The sequence below is a fragment of the Zea mays genome, chromosome 9 (assembly GCF_902167145.1).
Source record: "Zea mays cultivar B73 chromosome 9, Zm-B73-REFERENCE-NAM-5.0, whole genome shotgun sequence".
Lineage (NCBI taxonomy): Eukaryota > Viridiplantae > Streptophyta > Magnoliopsida > Poales > Poaceae > Zea > Zea mays.
Window position 1 is genome coordinate 83,883,726 of NC_050104.1, and position 20,664 is coordinate 83,904,389.

A 20,664-nucleotide genomic window follows, 5' to 3' on the forward strand; every position below is an offset into this window, starting at 1 on the left:
TTTGTTAGGTCCGTTACCACCAGCACAAGGGAACTTAAGATATGTTGTAGTGGCAGTGGAATATTTTTCTAAGTGGATTGAGGCAAAGCCTTTAGCCACAATTACTTCGGTTACTATTCAAAAGTTTTTCTGGTAAAATATTATCTGTCGCTTCGGAGTGCCGAAGGCTATTACCGTGGATAATGGAACGCAGTTTGATTCCGAAGCTTTCAGAGAATTTTGTGAACAAATTGGCACGAAGATCCATTTTGCATCAGTTCTGCATCTGGAGTCAAATGGACTTGTTGAAAGGGCTAATGGCATCATAATGACAGGAATAATGAAGTTAATCTTCAATCAGCCCAGGGGAAAGTGGCCAGACGAATTAATTAAAGTGGTGTGGAGCCACAACACAACAATATCAAGATCAACAGGTTTTACACCATTCAAATTATTGTTTGGTGACGAAGCAATAACTCCGGAAGAAGCCAAAGCAGGATCAATAAGAATAGTAGCTTCGGCAGAAGACGGAGCTGAAGCTGATTACTCTGTGGAAAAAGATGCTATAGAAGGGATCAGGCTTCAAGCTGTGGAAAACATCAATAAATACCAAGCCGAAACAATAAAATGGCATGATAGAAAGGTTCGGCTAAAGAACATTGAACCAGGACATTTGGTGCTTCAAAGAGTAGCCAACCCAGAGACAGTAGGCAAGTTACAACTGAAGTGGGAATGACCTTTTGTGGTAATATCTTCGTCAAGACCCGGTTCCTACAGATTGAAGGATATGGACGGCAACGATATTCCTAGATCATGGAATGCGGATGAGCTTCGGCGATATTATGTTTAGCTTGATGTAATTTTTTCTATTCTTTCTTGTGGCACTCTTTTCCTTTCCAAAGGGGGAGAAAGGTTTTTAATGGGGCCACATCATGTAATTTTTCTTTTTCTTATTTCAATCCTATAAGAGTAATATCCCCAAAGATGTAAATGTAAAAGCTGAGAACGCACCATCGAGTGCAAAGGAAAAAGAAAAGAAAACAGGGAGAAGCTCAAAAGTCGTTCCTAAGGGATTGTAGAGCTTACAGCGAAAAATAAACGCTGATTCCGCCGAAGTAAAAGGCGAAGAAGCTCCTAAGGGAGGCTTACAGCGAAAAATAAACGCTGATTCCACCGAAGTAAAAGGCGAAGAAGCTCCTAAGGGAGGCTTACAACGAAAAGTCAGCGCTAATACACTGAAAAGTAAACGGTGAAGCCGAAAAATAAGCGGCAAAAAGATTTGAGTCATTCCTAAGGGAATGAAAGCTATGATTATGGTTTTGAATATATATTCGGATATTCATTTGCACGATACATTACATCATGACATTTGCATTCATAAACATTCATTTAGACATACATAGGATCATTATCATCATATCATACAGAAAATGCAGATGCTTCGGCTATAAGGATAAAGCTTCGGAGAAAGAAGAAATTTTCATGCTTCGTTGTGTACGAAAAGAAGGGAAGGTGTTTTTCGCCTTCGGCTCAAAAATAAAATTTCGTCCACAGCAAAGCAGATTGTACACGGATAAAGGGGAAAAGATATATTACAAGGTATGCACAAATTTACATAAGTTTCTTTACAATTATATTACAAAAATTTCTCTAGAATCATATGCAGAAAAGTCTTTCGGAGCATCTGTTAAGCTTCAGCTCGTCATTCTTCAGCTTCATCATCCTGTACGTATTAAAACAGAATGAGAAAGGCGCAGAATTCGAGGAGAAGGTAAAAGTAACAAGTATAAGTTTCTCATTGGCTTAAGGTGGCTCCGAGCTTTGTCACCAGCCATTTTTCGCCCGCCGTTTATCCAAATCTGGGTCATAAACCTGTTCCCTATGCTTCGGGCTAGGCTGGGGATGTCAACCAAATCTGCCGGTGATAAACTGAAGTTTGGCCTATTTACAATTTTCCCGTGCGTGCAGCCAGCCTTCAGGAAAGCAGTAGTCGTGCCTCGAGAAGCTAACAGGGCGCAGAAATCGGCATGCCCAGCGATAACTTCGTCAAGTGCATCAACTTCGCCCTCAATGTATTCAAATGTGCTTGGCAGGTTTTCAGCTGAAGGTGTAAACTTATCAGAGCTGGCTCCAATTGAGTAAACCACATCCTTCAGCCGCTGCACGCATCGGTTGCCAAAATCTAACATTTTTCCTGAAGCTCCTTCAATAATTTCTGCAAATTTGAATTCTTTTCAATTTCGGTCTTGAGACTTGTTTCGAGATTCTTCTTTTCTTGCTCAGATTTTTCTGATTTTATAAGTAATTCGCTGTTCAATTTGTCAATTTCGGCTTGAGCTTCAGCCAGTGAACCTTCCACACAGTGGATGACGAAGTCTTTCTTTTCCAAGGCAGCTTCGTGATCTTTAACTTTGTTTTCAAGGTCTTGAATGACGAAGTCCTTTTTCTTCAAAGCAGCTTCGTAACTTTCGACTTTGTTTTCTATATCTTTGATGGTAGCTTCGTTTTTCTCGTCCTCAAGATCTTGTTGCATCCTCAGCACCTTACTTAGCAATATACTCTGCCAAATCAACCTTCGTCAGAAAACATCTTAATTCAAAAAACAATAAAAAGTTGAGAGTTTTTACCTTGAAATTAGCATAGACCAGGCTACCGACGATATGTTGTCGCTGATACCTACAGAGGTCCGATTCAATCTTCGTTTCGGACGAGTGACGAAGGCTGCAGTCATTAACTGATCTTCTTTCTTAGAGTAGTTGCCGAGGATCTCGTTGCACATAACCTCAATTGTGTCCAACCACTCCTAGGAGGGTGCTTTAAAGTGTTTCTTAAACTTTTAGTGATAAGGCAATCAAACAAGTTCTCCCTTCTTCTTTTCTCCCTCTAGCTTCGGCATCTCCCACTCCCTCAGTGTTGGGAACACTTTAAAAGCCAAAAATTCCTGCACTAAGTCTCTAGTGCCAATATGATCTGAAATCACTCGAAATTCAGCCAAAGTAATCTGACTTGGGCTCCCCATTATCATGTTGCATCGGGGCCTCGTCTCTCCGAAGGTCAGTTCTAGCGGACTCTGGACCAATTTATCTTCATCTTCATCAACTTTAACATAAAACCATTCAGACTTCCATCCGGCTGGCCATTTGCTTCGGTAGCTTATCACTGGAAACTTCGTAGTCTTGCGATAACCAAAGTTGTAGCAGCCAAAATTCTCGTGCAGACCATCTCCTCTGGCTTTAGTCTGGTAGTGTAATTCATGAACTCGGCAGAAACCCTCACCGAACGGTTCCACCCCCTGGCTACGAAGGGCCCAAATATAAACACTTAACCTAACGATAGCATTAGGGGTCAGCAGATGAAGGTAAATCCCAAACTTCTTCAGTACAATAGCAATCATCTTGTTTAGGGGGAACCTTAGACCAGCTTTAAGAAAACTTTTGAAGACTACTACCTAGACCTTTCCTGGCTTTGGGATAGTTTCTTCTCCACCAAAACGAATTAATTCCTTTTTGGCCTCACTAAAATAACCCATCTTCACCATTTTAGGAAGATCAGCTTCAAAAATGGTGGACTTTCCAAAGTCCAGATGACTAGGTTTACTTGGCACCCCGCAGGAGTACTCATCTTCGGAACCAACTTCTTCAACATCAGCTTGTGTTGCTTCGGCAGCAGGTGTGTCCTCTGATGAAACCAGCCCAGAACGCCTCATTGCTTCGGAAATCGGAACAGTTTCAGTGGCTTCGGTCTCATCTCCATCACGCTCAACCCTGGTAGTGGAGCATATTCTGGCCATTTGATTATAAATTTCTTGGAAGTTTTTTGGAAATTAATAACCTTTTTCCCGAAGCTCTTCTTGTGATGAAGCAGAATCCAAAGTGGTGCTTTGTTCGAATGCAAAAGTCAAGCTTCGGCTATGGTTAAATTTTTGGCAGCAAAACAGTGCAATAGCAATGAATGCTGTGGTAACTTCACACCTACCCGTCTGTTTATATAGTGCTGCAGGTAAGAAGGTGAATCGTCAAAGTCTTTTATACCAGACAAACAGTCGCTCGCACCCACTGAACGGTGGGCCACAAAACCCGAGAAGGTGAACCTGCATGGTGGGACCGCTTCGCGCTCCGAAATTGTATCGTTTCCCGGCAACGAGCTCAGGGAAGGTGTTTTTCGGACCTTCGGCTTCCCGAAGCCTAAGAGACTTTTTTCACGGATCAAGCTCGTTACGAAAAACGATCTAGCACCGCGAAGGGGCTACTGTTGGGACCATGCTTCATCACCGAAGGTCCTGCATGAAGAAACACCTTTGGCAAAACCTGTTTATACGTAATACCGAAGCTACCGCTCATGAAGCTTCGATATTATAGCGTATCCGAAGGTGAAGGGTCGAACCGACTTAAAGATGGAATGACTTTTTAGTCCATAAGGGTCTGAGTCATAATTGTAATCTTTTGTAAGGGGTATGATTGTAATTTCTTACAGGCTGTGTCCTGTGCCTATAAATAGTGAACAGTACTCCTCTACTGTTCACGGAATCCTGTAACTGCTAACGCATTACTCTGGAATTATTGTTCTTTGTCAAGGCAAAGGTATAAATGTAAACAAACATCATGTTTTAATATCTCAATTTATATTATAAAATGAGCAAATGATGTTATTCATTCTTGATATTCTTTAACGTTTTATACTTTATATTTCATTTCGCATTATTTTATTTTTGATTACGAAGGTAGGACCTTCGTAATTTATCATCCATGACCTTCGTCCGAAGCTCATTAAATCCTCAGGGAAATAATGCTTCAGCGAACGAAGGGCTTTGACATTTAACATTCTATGTTGCCTTGTTCTTAATTCATAGCATTTGAGAACAAGTCCCCAACAACTACCAACTGTGATACTAACGTGTGCCGAGTAGCGCAACCATGTGCGCACACACAGAAGGCCCTTGGTTTTTTCACGGCACCACTGGTTTTAGTCATAACACCATTATCAAAAATAACCAATAAGAAATCTCACGCGACACAAATGAATTGGGCAAGGGTGACAATGTACAAAGAGATACTCCACCTGTAAGGATGGTTACAAGTAGAGAGCCAAACAGATCATGGCCCGATGAAATGAACAAGGCATGGACATAACCTAAACTTGATGAAAGAAGTACGATGGGAGACTGTTAATTCAGCCCCACACATATTTCTATGCCCATCGCAGGGATCACAAGGTCAAGAATTAAGTTGGTATGCCTTTGATAGTTATGGGGAAACCAAAGGCATCAAATTCAAGAAAATGGTCGGACATGTCTTTCCTAGGTTAGGTTGATAAAGTAACATGGCGGTCCTTAAAAACAGGCAAACTGGATAAGGTACATCAGCTTGCACTAACCGAACAAGGACATGGTTTAGGATGGAGACATGACTCGAAATTCTTGTTTTAAGCCCGGGTACACTTTAGGTTCAGAAAAGAAATTATCTAAGCATTTATTTGTATGTGTTTGGTTATGGAGTGATAACGAAAAAAAATCAACTTTGGGTCATGGTTCACCAACTAAGAAGATGGCCTAATTTTAGATTTAGGCAAACAAGTCACTAACCTTCTATCGACACATCAAGCACAAGAGCAAACACATATAACACCTAAACATATTACCTAAAGAATGGAGGACAACTATTTCCTTAGGGATCATAATACAACATTACACCATGTTAGTTACAATCACTAGTTACTGGAATAAAGATGAGAAAAGCATTTTGGGTGTATAGGTGACAAACATGATGCAACAATCAGGATGCATGCTCGTCCTATTCGTCCTCACTGATTTTGCCAACATAATGTGGCAATAGCGTTCTATATCAGTGGCATACTTACAACTCTCACGGTATTTTGCTAGTCATCAGCTACACATACGTTTTCGAGGTTAGTGTACCTGCAGAAAATCCATCACAGCCCATTACCCAATGATGCAATTCAAACATGACAGTTTATCACAGTTTATACTCCATATATTGCTATATGGAGGCCAGCTCATCATTAAGCGTCGAGCCACGCATAGGCGCCGTTGCCACACTTTAACCATAGGGCAACTCATTATGGTAACTCACCTTCTTACCTGAGCGTAGGTGCGTCGTTACAAGTACATTACACTTCTCAGTATTCCCATGTCTGTATACCCATACACATCCATGGGGTGCTGAATTCCCGGAAAAGTAATTACTCCATATCGCAGCTTTCATATATACATATGTGGAACATGTATATAATCAAGCGCCACAATTAAGCACTTCCCTAGACCGATGTTTGTTCGGTCGTGCTCTCACATCTCACCTTACCTTGAGCGTCGATCCATTCAAAACTGAATGGCTTCAAAAATAACAATACACATGTGTCGGGTACCGTAATTAGGGGTACCCCCAATACTCCTAAGCATGGCTGAAAAGGATCTTCAAAACAGACCGTAAACACTGGTGAGCACAACTCAAAGTTAAAGCCTCGTCTACCAAGGGACGCGATCTCGTCTCGCCCGAGCGCGACCTCGGGCAAGAACAGTAGTCCCGGACGGATTAACGCCTCGCCCGAGGGCCTCCTCAGGCAGTGGGCGCACCCCCGGCTCGCCTGAGGCCAAGCTCGGGCAAACTTTGTCGTACAGCAACCTCAGCCGAATCGCCTTACCACCGACCGCATCGCATGCGCATTTAATGCGAGGATCACCTGACACGCGCGCCTCAGTTGGCAAGGTCGAAATGACCGCAGTCACTTCGCCCCTTTACTGATCGTTCTGACAGGAAAACAACACTATTCACCCTGTTCCTACTACTGTGCCAACCACCAGGGTAAAACTGACGACAGTAAGTCACGACCTCCCCCGAGTTCAGCCTTAGGCGCAACAGGGAGCTCCGCCTCGCCCGACCTCTGTCCTCGGCCTCAGCCTTGGCCTCGGGAGAAGGTCTCCGCCTCGCCCGACCCCAGGCCTCGGCCTCAGCCTCGGCCTCGGGAGGAGTCACAACCTCGCTCGACCTCCGCCTCGGCCTCAGGAGAAGTCACTGCCTCGCCCGACCTTGACCTTGGACCGACTATGCCACAGGGGATACATCATTACCCTACCCCTAGCTAGCTACCTCAGGCTACGAAGGAACAAGACCGATGTCCCATCTAGATTACTCCGGCAACAGGTAATGATGGTTCGCCGCATGCGTCCATGACGTCGATTGTTCTCAACTCTCTACTAAGGCAAAGAAACGTCAGCAGGACCCCGGGCCGCACCATCAGCTATGCTTCTACGGGGCTCAAGCACTTCTCCGCCTGCCACGTTAGCACATAGCTACACCCCCATATGTACAGCTGGGTCATCTCCTTGTATCTATAAAAGGGGATGACCAGGACCTTCCCAGGGGAGGAGGGCAAGGGCGAAGGAGGCCAACTCTGATGGCTCACTCCAAGGCCAAACCCTCTCCCGCAAAGCTTGTAACCCCTACTACGAGCACCCCGGTGCAAGATAATATAAGCCTCATCTCCCCTCTCGTGTTTCATCTTGCATCAACCCATCTGGGTAGGGACACGTAGCATCAAATTCACTAGTCGGTTGAGGGTCCTCGTGGGTCCAAAACGCCGACAGTTGGCGCGCCAGGTAGGGGTCCAGCAGTGTGTTGGAAATACTTTCCCGTTGAGTTCCAGATGGATAATCTTTAGCAACCTCTTCGGCCCAGGACGGTGCTCCGCTTTGGGAGTCTCGAGTTCATGTCCCCCGACGGTAGCTACGACATGGTACTCCTCCCCCCACAGCACGACAACAACGACGGTCGTCGGCTCGCCCGGCAGAGGTGAACTCGACGACGAAATCTCCCCGTGGCAGAAGAGGAACACCCGGGTTTGCCCCGCCACCCTCCTCGCCGGAGGAGGAGACGGAGCAACCATGGCCAGGCAAGAGGCGGCACCTCATCGGCTGTCGGACCAGAGCGAGTTGACGACGTCGGCACCCCTGCGGGAGACATGTCGGGTGTTTACCTCGCACCTGGGGCAACGACGGGTGTCGCTTCCTAGCAACGTGCCAACCCCAGGCGGACTAATGACACCAGCACCCTTGCGAGGGACTTGTCGGGCATTAGTCTCGCACCTGAGATAACGGTGCATTCCATCCCCGATGCGACTTCACCACCGTCCATCAACCAGGAGGTACCATTCGTTTCCCATCCTGTTCCTTTTAAATTCAGCTTCGATCCACCAAGCGACCCCACTTCGGCGAGCGCTTTCGCAAGGGCATATCCTGACCTTCCGGGGTACCATATGTGGTCAACTTGGGACCTGTTGACGGCCGTCTCAACCTCCGGACCCGTGGGTTCCGAGGAAGAGGACAACCCCGACTTCAGTTGGGATTTCTCCGGACTCCGTGATCCCAGTGCCATGTGAGACTTCATGTCCGCATGTGACCACTGCCTCTCCGGCTACTCTAACGATGGCCACAACCTTGACGATGAGGGTTACAACCCAAGTCGCGAGTGTTTCCACATCGATCAGAAGGATCACGACGAAGACAACCACCTCGGCATGCTAGGAAATGACGACGCCCCTGTGCCTGCGTCTCGCGTTGAGATCCCGCGGGAGCTAGCTGTGGTCCGAGTCCTTGCGGGGGGTCAGGGCACACAGCTCGAGCAACTCCGCAAGATGCAGGCCAAGCTCAACGAAGAAACGGGGTGACTTGTGCAGCTCCGACAAAACATCGAGCAGGAGTGGGCGGGCCGAGCACTCGCCAGAGGAGCGCGTCATCGGGCCCAGGACGTCCAGCGCCGTATCATTGACGATGCCAGGGCAGGGCTACCCCTGGTCTTCAGCGGGGCTGGCTAGAACCTAGCTACAACGGCGATGTTACTTCGAACAATGCCAGAGCCATCCACCACCGACGGGTAACGTATCCAGGGTGAACTCAAGGACCTCCTGGAAAATGCTGTTGTCCGACGAGCCGAGAGCTCTGCCTCCCGAAGGCGAGGAGGCCCCTCGGAGCATCACGCAGCGTCCTCTCGACGCATGTGAGAGGCCTCAGTCCACACCGAGCACACAGGAGACAGAACACCTGCCGCCAGGGATCGCCTCAGCGACGAGCAACACCGCTGCGACTGTCGAGCCCGCCTTGAGGAGAAGGTGCGCCGAGGCTACCACCCTAGGCACGGGGGACGCTACGACAGTGAGGAGGATCAGAGCCCCTCGCCCGAACCACCAGGTCTGCGGGTCTTCAGCCGGGCCATACGACGGGCGCCATTCCCGGCCCGGTTCCGAGCCCCGACTACCATTACCAAGTACTCAGGGGAGACGAGGCCGGAGTTGTGGCTCGCGGATTATCGGCTGACGTGCCAGTTGGGAGGGATGGACGATGACAACCTCATCATCCGCAACCTCCCCCTTTTCCTCTCCGACGCTGCCCGGGCCTGGCTGGAGCATCTGACTCCTGCGCAGATCTTCAGCTGGGACGACCTAGTCAAGGCCTTCGCTGGAAATTTCCAAGGTACGTACGTGCGCCCTGGGAACTCGTGGGATCTTCAGAGCTGCCGCCAGCAGCCAGGGGAATCCCTGCGAGAGTACATCTAGCGGTTTTCAAAGCAGTGCACCGAGTTACCTAACATCACCGACTTGTCGGGACCTGGTAAGCAAACTGGGACACAAGACTCCCCCAAGGCGAGCGAATTGATGGACATAGCCACCAAGTTCGCCTCTGGTCAGGAGGCGGTTGAAGCCATCTTCCGGAAGGACAAGCAGCCTCAGGGAAGACAGAAGGAAGACGTCCCCGAGGCGTCCGTCCAGCGTGGCACGAAGAAGAAGACTAGGAAGAAGGCGCAAGCAAAACACAACGCCATTGACGTGGATCTCGTCGCTGCTGCCGAGCACATGAATCCTTGGAAATCTCCCGGAGGGGCCAACGTGTTCGACAAGATGCTCAAGGAGTCGTGCCCCTATCACAGGGGTCCCGTCAAGCACACCCTTGAGGAGTGCGACATGCTCCGGCGTTACTTCAATAAGGCTGGGACCCCGATAGAAGGTGCCAAGGACCAAGGCAACAACAAGAAGGGGGGCAACAAGGAAGAGGAGTTCCCGGAGGTCCACAACTGCTTCATGATCTACGGTGGGCAAGTAGCGAATGCCTCGGCTCGACACCGCAAGCAGGAACGACGGGAGGTCTGCTCGGCAAAGGTAGCGACGCCAGTCTACCTAGACTGGTCCGACAAACCCATTACCTTCGACCAAGGCGACCACCCCGACTGCGTACCGAGCCCAGGAAGGTACCTGCTTGTCGTCGACCCTATCATCGGCAACGCTAGGCTCTCCAAGGTCCTCATGGACGGAGGCAGCAACCTCAACATCATCTATGCCCAGACCCTTGGGCTCTTGGGGGTAGATCTATCCACAATCCGGGTCGGTGCAGCACCTTTTCATGGGATCGTCCTCGGCAAGCGTGTCCTGCCCCTTGGGCAACTTGATTTGCCCGTCTGCTTCGGAACTCCCTCCAACTTCCGAAAGGAAACCCTCACTTTCGAGGTAGTCGGGTTCCGAGGGACCTATCACGCGGTGTTGGGAAGACCGTGGTACTCCAAGTTCATGGTCGTCCCCAACTACACGTACCTCAAGCTCAAGATGTCAGGCCCCAAGGGAACCATCACCGTCGGATCCACATACCGCCACGCTTATGAGTGCGACATGGAATGCGTGTAGTACGCTGAAGCCCTCACCGAGTCCGAAGCCCTCATCGCCGACCTGGATTGCCTCTCCAAAGAGGCGCCCAACGCAAAGCGGCACGCCGGAAACTTCGAACTAGCCGAGGCAGTTAAGTCCTTCTCTCTTGACCCCAGCAACGACGCCAGTAAGAAAGTCAAGATCGGCTCCGAGCTCGACCCCAAATAAGAAGCAGTGCTCGTCGACTTTCTCTGCGCAAACGCCGAAATTTTTGCGTGGAGTCCCTCGGACATGCCAGGCATACCCAGGGATGTCACCGAGCACTCACTGGACATCCGAGCCGGTGCCCGACCCATGAAACAGCTCCTGCGCCGTTTTGATGAAGAAAAGCGCAGGGCCATAGGCGAGGAGGTCCACAAGCTAATGGCTGTAGGGTTCATCAAAGAAGTATTCCATCTAGAATGGTTAGCTAACCCTGTACTTGTAAGGAAAAAAGGTGGGAAATGGAGGATGTGTGTAGACTACACTGGGTTAAACAAAGCATGTCCAAAGGTTCCCTACCCTCTGCCCCGCATAGATCAAATTGTGGACTCCACTGCTGGGTGCGAAACCCTGTCTTTCTTCGATGCCTATTCAGGCTAACACCAAATCAAGATGAAAGAATCCAACCAGCTCGCGACTTCTTTCATCATACCCTTTGGCATGTATTGTTATACTACTATGCCATTTGGCTTGAGGAATGCGGGTGCAACATACCAAAGGTGCATGAACCATGTGTTCGGAGAACACATCGGCAGAACGGTCGAGGCTTACGTCGATGACATCATTGTCAAAACAAGAAAAGCCTCTGACCTCATCTTTGACCTTGAAGTGACATTCAGGTGCCTAAAAGCGAAGAGCGTGAAACTCAATCCCAAGAAGTGTGTCTTCGGAGTCCCCCGAGGCATTCTCCTAGGGTTCATCGTCTCCAAACGAGGCATCGAGGCCAACCCAGAGAAAATCGCGGCCATCACCAACATGGGACCCATCAAAGATTTAAAAGGAGTACAAACGGTCATGGGATGCCTTGCGGCTCTGAGCCGCTTCATCTCGCGCCTTGGCGAGAAAGGATTGCCCTTGTACCGCCTCTTAAGGAAAGCCGAGCGCTTCACTTGGACTCTCGAGGCCGAAGAAGCCCTTGGAAACTTAAAGGCACTTCTTATTAATGCGCCCATCTTGGTACCCCCCGCTGCGGGAGAGAATCTCTTGATTTACGTAGCCGCAACCACTCAGGTGGTCAGCGCTGCGGTCGTAGTCGAGAGACAAGAAGAGGGGCCTGCACTGCTCATCCTGAGGCCAGTCTACTTCATCAGCGAGGTGCTATCCGAGACCAAAATCCGCTACCCGCAAATCCAGAAGCTACTGTACGCGGTGATTCTAACACGACGAAAGCTACGGCACTACTTCGAGGCTCATCTGGTGACTGTGGTGTCATCCTTCCCCCTAGGAGAGATCATCCAGTGCCGAGAGGCCTCGGGTAGGATAGAAAAATGGGCAGTGGAACTCATGGGGGAAACACTTTCATTTGCCCCTTGGAAGGCCATAAAATCCCAAGTCCTGGCTGACTTCCTGGCTGAATGGGTCGACACCCAATTGCCAACAGCTCCAATCCAGGCCGAACTTTGGACCATGTACTTTGATGGGTCGCTTATGAAGACCGGAGCAGGTGCTGGCTTGCTCTTCAACTCACCCCTTGGGAAACATGTGTGCTACATAATACGCCTCCATTTTCCAGCGTCAAACAACGTGGCCGAGTACGAGGCCTTGGTTAATGGATTGCGCATCGCCGTCGAGCTAGGGGTTCGGCGCCTCGACGCTCGTGGCGACTCACAGCTCATTATTGACCAAGTCATGAAGAACTCTCACTGCCGTGATTGGAAGATGGAGGCCTACTGTGACGAAGTTCGGCGCTTGGAAGATAAGTTCTATGGGATGGAACTCAACCATGTTGCTCGACGGTACAACGAGACCGTGGATGAGCTGGCTAAAATAGCCTCGGGACGAACGACGGTTCCCCTGAATGTCTTCTCCAAGGACATATATCAACCATCCGTGAAACTCAATGACGCACCCGAGCCCGAGGAGACCTCGGTCCAGCCCGAGGTACCCTTGGCCGCCGAGGATAAGGCCCTGTGCGTCGAGATAGAGCAGAGTGGGGTCACACCAAACCTAAACTGGCAGACCCTATACCTGGAATATCTCCTCCGAGGAGAGTTGCCCCTCGACAAGGCCGAAGCTCGGCGACTGGCTCGGCACGCCAAGTCGTTCGTTTTACTGGGTGATGAAAAAGAGTTGTACCACCGCAGCCCCTCAGGCATTCTCCAACGATGCATATCCGTGACCCAAGGACAAGAGCTGTTACAAGAAATACACTCGAGGGCTTGCGGTCACCATGTAGCACCTCGAGCCCTCGTAGGAAACGCTTTCTGACAAGGTTTCTACTGGCCGACCGCAGTGGCCGACGCCACTAGGATTATACACTCCTGCCGAGGGTGTCAATTCTACGCAAGACAGACGCACCTGCCCGCTCAGGCCCTCCAGAAAATACCTATCACTTGGTCGTTCGCCGTGTGGGGTCTAGACCTTGTCGGTCCCTTGCAGAAGGCACCCGAGGGCTTCACACACCTGCTGGTCGCCATCGACAAATTCTCCAAGTGGATCGAAGTCCGACCCTTAACCAGCATCGGGTCCGAGCAGGCGGTGGTGTTCTTTACAAATATCATCCACCGCTTTGGGATCCCAAACTCCATCATCACCGACAATGGCAAGCAATTCACTGGGAAAAAGTTCCAAGACTTCTGCGAAGGCCACCACATCCATGTGGACTGGGCCGCCATAGCTCACCCAATGACAAACGGGTAGGTGGAGCGCGCCAATGGCATGATTTTGTAGGGACTAAAACCGAGGATCTACAACGACCTCAACAAGTTTGGCAAGCGGTGGATAAAAGAGCTACCCTCGATGGTTTGGAGTCTGAGGACGACGCCGAGCCGGGCCACAGGTTTCTCGCCATTCTTTCTAGTCTATGGGGCCGAGACCGTCCTACCCACGGACTTAGAATACAGTTCCTTGAGGACTAAGGCGTACGACGACCAAAACAACCAGACCAACCGAGAAGATTCACTGGACCAGCTAGAAGAGGCTCGGGATGTAGCCTTACTACACTCGGCGCGGTATCAGCAGTCTCTACGACGCTACCACGCCCGAAGGATTCGGCCCCGAGGCTTCCAAGTGGGAGATTTGGTGCTTCGGCTACAACAAGACGCCCGAGGGCGCCACAAGCTTACTCCTCCCTGGGAAGGGTCGTTCATCATCGCCAAAATTTTGAAGCCCGGGACATACAAGCTGGCCAACGATCAAGGCAAGGTCTACAGCAACGCTTGGAACATCGAACAGCTATGTCGCTTTTACCCTTAAAGTGTTTCAAGTCGTTCATGTATCTCGATCCCTTTACATGTATAAATAAAAAGTCTAACCGTCAAGGGAGGATCGGCCTTGCCTCAGCAAAAACCAAACCTCCCTCGGGGGCTAGAAGGGGGGAACCCCCTCTGCGTCAAAATTTTCCTCGGAAAAGTTTTCAACCAAAACGACTTTCGTGCCTCTCGACTATATTGATAACGGAATCCTAAAAACGAGCTAGAGAGACCTTGAACGGCAAGGACGACCGAGCCGAGGGACTCCTACGCCTCCGGGATACGGATACCTCAGTCATCACCTTCCGCGAAAAGTAACTCATGCTCGGATAAGTGATTCTGCTACCGAACAAGTCGTAACGCTCGAAACAAGAGGAAAGTTTAGGCCTCAGCGGCCGCAAGAAACATACACATACTTAAAACAAACTGTTCCCTACATGCTCAGGTGTCAGCAGGGGAAGGAGCAGCACCCTCGACGTCGTTCCCGCCCACGGCAGAATCTGGCCCGGCCTCAGACGGCGGCACAGGCGGAAGGATCTCCACCTCGAAGAAGGAAGCCAATGCCGCGCCTGGGCCTTCGGCAGCCGCGTGAAGCCTTCGGACCTCGGACAGGGCGGCCTCCTCTTCGTCGGGTAAGCAGTAGCCCTCGCTGTCCCGCTCCAAATCCACGTCATAGTGGGAAGCGAGGACGGCGAAGGCCCGCCTAACGCCGTGGTGCAGCGCCCCGCGAAGTCTGCTGCGCACGTGGCCGCCCAAGGCCCGCAGGGGACTCTGGGGGGAGCTACCCGAGGGAACGTCGCTGAGGCCAAAGGTCCAGCAGAAGGCCGAGATGGCCTCGGACATGGCCACGCGGTCGACCTCCTTCTGCTCAGCCGCCTGGGCAAGCGCCTTGCAGTTCTTGATGGACTCGTTAAGAGCTGTCTCGAACCCTGAAGACAGCCGAACAATATCCTTCAGACACGAGGAGAAGAATGAAGCTAAAACAAAATCACGAAGCAGGCAAAACATACCTTCGGCCCGGGCACGCTGCTGTGAGGTCATGGCTTGGGCAGACCGGGCAGACCCGACGGCCACGGCCAGGCCCTCCGCAAGGGTCCCGGCCCGAGCGGTCGCCTCGGGTCTAGAAGGGGGGGACCCCCTCTGTGTCAAAATTTTCCTTAGAAAGGTTTTATACCAAAACGACTTTCATGCCTTTCGACTATATCGATAACACAATCCTAAAAACAAGCGAGAGAAACCTTGAACGGCAAGGCCGATCGAGCCGAGGGACTCCTACGCCTCCGGGATACGGATACCTTACTCATCACCTTCCGCGAAAGGTAGCTCACGCTCAGATAAGTGATTCCGCTACCGACGAACAAGTCCTAATGCTCGAAATAAGAGGAAAGAAGCACAGTTTTATACTCAAATACCCAAATGTTCAGGCCTCAGCAGCCACAGAGAACAAACACACATACTTATGGTAACTATGCTACCTAGACTTAGACGTCGGCAGCATCCTCGGCGGTTTTCCCAACATGCGGCAGATGTCTTAGTACCTAAAGCAATTACATTTTGCTCTTAGGCAAATACCATTACATTCCCTCACGAACGGGACCCCAGCTCCATTCCCGCAGGAATGAACTACCTCCACACCAGAAGGGCTGCGAGACAACAAACTCCAAGCGGCTCACGGGCGACCACGGCACCAGCAGCGACAACAACCTCCGCCTCGGGCAGCTAGACAACAGCAGCGATCGCCCTAGGGCAAACCATTAAAGCCAAAGAGTCAGAGGTCCGGCCACAGGTGCCACTGACGGTCTCGTCGGCGGAGGCAACCACCTCTGTAGTGGGAAGCCTCACCTGTGGCGGCCACCACCTCAGCACCGACGACAGCGACCACCTGCGCACCAACGCTGCACCGGCAGACGGCGGCCGCCCCAGCGCGCACAAGGAGGTCCTCACTCCCGTCCTTGCTACGGGAGTGAGGACAAGACCATCCAGGGACGCGGACACCGCCCCTACGGTGTACGACGTCTTGTACGATCCCCCGGTGCGGCCGAGGGCGCAGGAAGGGCCGTGGACGTGGCCGACCTACGCACGGCGCGACCGTCGCCCGTGCGGTGGACAGACAGCCACACCCCGACCAGACAGCAGGTGGCAGTTCACCTCCTCCGCAAGGCTGGTGAACGCCCTTCTCCCCCAAATGCTGAAGGAAGAAGCGGGTCGTCAGCCCATGCGGAGGGCAGGACCGCGACTCGGCTTGCCCTCCCCCCCAGCACGGATGATGAACATCATTGAAGCTGAGGGCAGGGGGAGGCCACAGCCCGACTCGCTCTTCTCCACCACAAGGCTGACGGTCATCATCCTGGGTGACCGCCGACAGGGGACTGCAGCCGGGCTGCATGATGAAAATCCTTGAAGCCGAGCGATGACTAGAGAGCGCCAACCCCCACGAGGTCGTGCTCCTCCAACAGCAGCAAGAAGAAGGCAACACCGGTGCACCCCATCTGGAGGCCCGGAAGATGGAAAGACACGATGAATGCGAGAAGAGCAAAGGCATGGCTACTGCCCAGGAGATTGATGCCTATTTAAAGGCAGATCTCCCCACTCGCGCCCCAAAGCATCACAGGCAAAGTCTCCCTCCGACGTGCTCCAGGGTTCCCAACCTATGACATGAGGGCTAGGTCCCACATGTCATACAAACTGACCCGAAACGCGAAGATGGCGGACCGCCGCACACAAAGCATGCAACCACCCCGCGGTCAAGCGCTCTCTCATCCTCGCCGAAACTAGCGGTCGAAAAGGCGGATCACCACGCAAGAAGCGTGCAACCGCATCGCGGTTGTGCACTCTTTTGGCTTCGTTGCAACCGGTGGTCCAGCATGGAGGCCCGGGTCCGCATGTCATGTAACCGGCGCACCGGTTACTACGTGCAAAGAAACCGCACCGCCACTTGCGCCAATGCCGCGTCTTCTCGGGACTAAAGAACCAGTGCAGCGACTCGAGGCAGCCCCGTGCATGACCCAACAGTGCCAATTAAGTGCGACGGTCACGGGTCAGCCAGTTGTGGGGATAGACACGACGGTTGGTATGACCATAGGCGGACCGGCAGTAATTGCAACCACAGACGTATGGAAGCAGCGGTCCAACCACCAACCAGGCCCTGATCACGCCTATAGGCTCGCATCCTCCTCTGAGGCGGCAGGGGAGCCCTCTCCTACAACATCTACAGCATAAAGACGACGCACCCGTGTTCCATTCCTCGAACGACTCGCGCACGCGCAACTGATACCCCACGAATCGTCCGTCCCGTCGCATTAACTCCCTAGCAGGGCACGCGACACCTCTGGCAGGCGAAGCGGGCGCCGTTTTGCCTCCGTCATAATGACCGCCTATAAAAAGGTGTGCCACATTGTTTAAATTTATATCCTTTTTCCTTTTTCCTCTCTCTCTCTTGCCACATGGATCGGAAAAGGGGATATTTCTAGAGGATCCTTCTCAGCGAAGGAAATGGGCCCCGAGCCCTCCTACTGATCAGGGGTTCGAAGGTTGCACCCTGTGGGGTTCGGCAACCGCCCCAGAGCACTCGGGCTCCGAGCCCTTTACTAATCAGGGGGTCGAAGGCTGGACCCTCAGAAGGGTTCGACAGCCGCCCCAGAGCATGCAGAGTCAGGGATGACCCTGGGTACGTCCGTTACATGGCCGAGGCTCGGGCTACGCTCCCGAGGTACCCTAGGACATTTCCGAGACCAGCGGGAACGGTTTGTAATGGAATCCCACCGAAGGGAGGCACCGAGCCCTCGGACCCTATCAAATGGGTCCGGGTCCAGCAAACCACCTGCAGGTACTTTTGGAGCGCGCCTCTAGGCCACTAGCCGACCCTTACCGAACAGGGCTCGGGCGTCCGCTCGGATTACCCAATAGCAACTCACTGGAAACACCATGTTTAGCGCCCACCGAGGGTAACATGGCGCGTTCCCCCCCTCCTCCTTGTGGAAAGGCGACGAAGGGGCGTACAATAAAAAGCCGAGACGGTCCTCGATCGTCCTCTCGCTTCGTGCAGAGGCTCGGAGGCTGCTCTCGCACCAGGCTACGGCCAAATTGTTGACCACGTCGACAAACCAGCTTAAAAACTCGGAGCCTGACCATGCACCCGGGCTGCGGCCAGGCCGCATGAGGGAACAACAAGGCCGACCGAGAAATCACAAAAAGAATTAAAACCTCAGAGGAGTCAAACCACTCCTCCGAGGCCTCGGGGGCTACACCCGACGGGTGCGCTCGCGCGCACCCATCGGAACAAAATATAACCGAGAAGGGCTGGTCCCCTTGCAAAAAATCTGGCAGAACCTCCAAGCGAGTGCCTACACTCCCTTCGAGGCTCGGGGGCTACTGTCGGGTACCGTAATTAGGGGTACCCCCAATACTCCTAAGCATGGCTAAAAAGCATCTTCAAAACAGACCGTAAAGACTGGTAAGCACAGCTCAAAGTTAAAGCCTCGTCTACCAAGGGACGCGATCTCGTCTCGCCCGAGCCCGTCCTCGGGCAAGAACAGTAGTCCCGGACAGATTCACGCCTCGCCAGAGGGCCTCCTCAGGCAGTGGGCGCACCCCCGGCTCGCCCGAGGTCAAGCTCGGGCAAACTTTGTCGTACAGCAACCTCGGCCGAATCGCCTTACCACCGACCGCATCGCATGCGCATTTAATGCGGGGATCACCTGACACCTTATCCTGACACGTGCGCCTCAGTTGGCAAGGTCGAAATGACCGCAGTCACTTCGCCCCTTTACTGATCGTTCTGACAAGAAAAAAACACTATTCACCCCGTTCCGACTACTGTGCCAACCACCAGGGTAAAACTAACGACAGTAAGTCACGATCTCCCCCGAGTTCAGCCTCGGGCGCAACAGGGAGCTCTGCCTAGCCTGACCCCTGGCCTCGGCCTCAGCCTCGGCCTCGGGAGAAGGTCTCCGCCTCGCCCGACCCCAGGCCTCGGCCTCAGCCACGGCCTCGGGAGGAGTCACAACATTGCCCGACCTCAGCCTCGGCCTCAGGAGAAGTCACTGCCTCGCTCGACCTTGGCCTCGGACCGACTACGCCATAGGGGATACATCATTACCCTGCCCCTAGCTAGCTGCCTCAGGCTACGAAGGAACAAGACCAGTGTCCCATCTAGGTTACTCCAGCAATAGCTAATGATGGTTCCCCGCATGCGTCCATGACGTCGATTGTTCTCAACTCTCTACGAAGGCAAAGAAACGTCAGCAGGACCCCGGGCCGCACCGTCAGCTACGTTTCTACGGGGCTCAAGCACTTCTCTGCCTGCCACATTAGCACATAGCTACACCCCCATATGTACAGTTGGGTCATCTCCTTGTATCTATAAAAGGGGATGACCAGGACCTTCCCAGGGGAGGAGGGCAAGGGCGAAGGAGGCCAACTCAGACGGCTCACTCCAAGGCCAAACCTCTCCCGCGAAGCTTGTAACCCCTACTACGAGCACCTCGATGCAAGATAATATAAGCCTCATCCCCCCTCTCGTGTTTCATCTTGCATCAACCCATCTGGGCAGGGACACGCAGCATCAAATTCACTAGTCGGTTGAGGGTCCTCGCGGGTCCAAAACACCGACAACATGTATGCAATACCCACCCGGTTGTGGGTTAGTGGTTTTGAACTAAGCCACCTGATAGTCCTTAACTTAAGGCTTAATAGAGGATGTCGCTAGCATTATAGTTTTTCAAAACTGTTTTTCAAAGCAAAACAATGTGTTTAGTTGAAAATAGGTTTTCTAAAACCAAAAGTTTTGTTTTGAAAATACGTATGTGACCGTATATACTTAATCTTGCTCCGATACCAGCCTATGGCAGAACCTCCAAAGTTATTGGGCCCACATGCACGTGTCCTTGTCTCCAAGACCTCAGACGGCTATGCATGTGCACCAGATAACTTAAAAGGATCCGTCCGATTGCCCCAAGGACATCGGATAAACCACTTACAACCAGAACTGCGGAATTAAGTAATATAAATCACACACACCAACATTTTTGCAGCGGAAATCTTATTACCAAATTTTACAAGTTACAAAAATTTTACATTATTTTATCGGAGTGATTGCAAAAGTATAAGTTTGAAATATATGCTAGCTCAAGTGACCATCCTCATTAAGTAGTATAGAAGGGTTACTTAGACTTATAAGAAGGCCGAGCCCACCGGCACTTAACACCATCATAAGCAGCATAAAACTATAACCTGAAAAACAACAGGGAATAAAACCCTGAGTATGGAATTACTCAGCAAGACTTACCCGACAAAAGAAAAGACTCTCAAGGGTATGCTGGCTAGAGGGATTCAAGGTATGGCTTATCAAGAATCAAAGACTCTGTTTTGCAGAAAAGCTCACTATGAGTGGATCCTTAAAAATCCAGTTTTATTGTCCGGTTAAGTAAAATTACCTACATCTAGAGTTCTTTCTACCCTAGTTCAAGCACTTGGCCTGCACTAGCCGTCTTTTATCATCCCTTCAGTTCACTGGATTGCTACGTGTAGGGCAGTGACCAAGTCTTCATGTTCGTGAAGTTACGGCGATCCGAATCGATTATACTCAGCT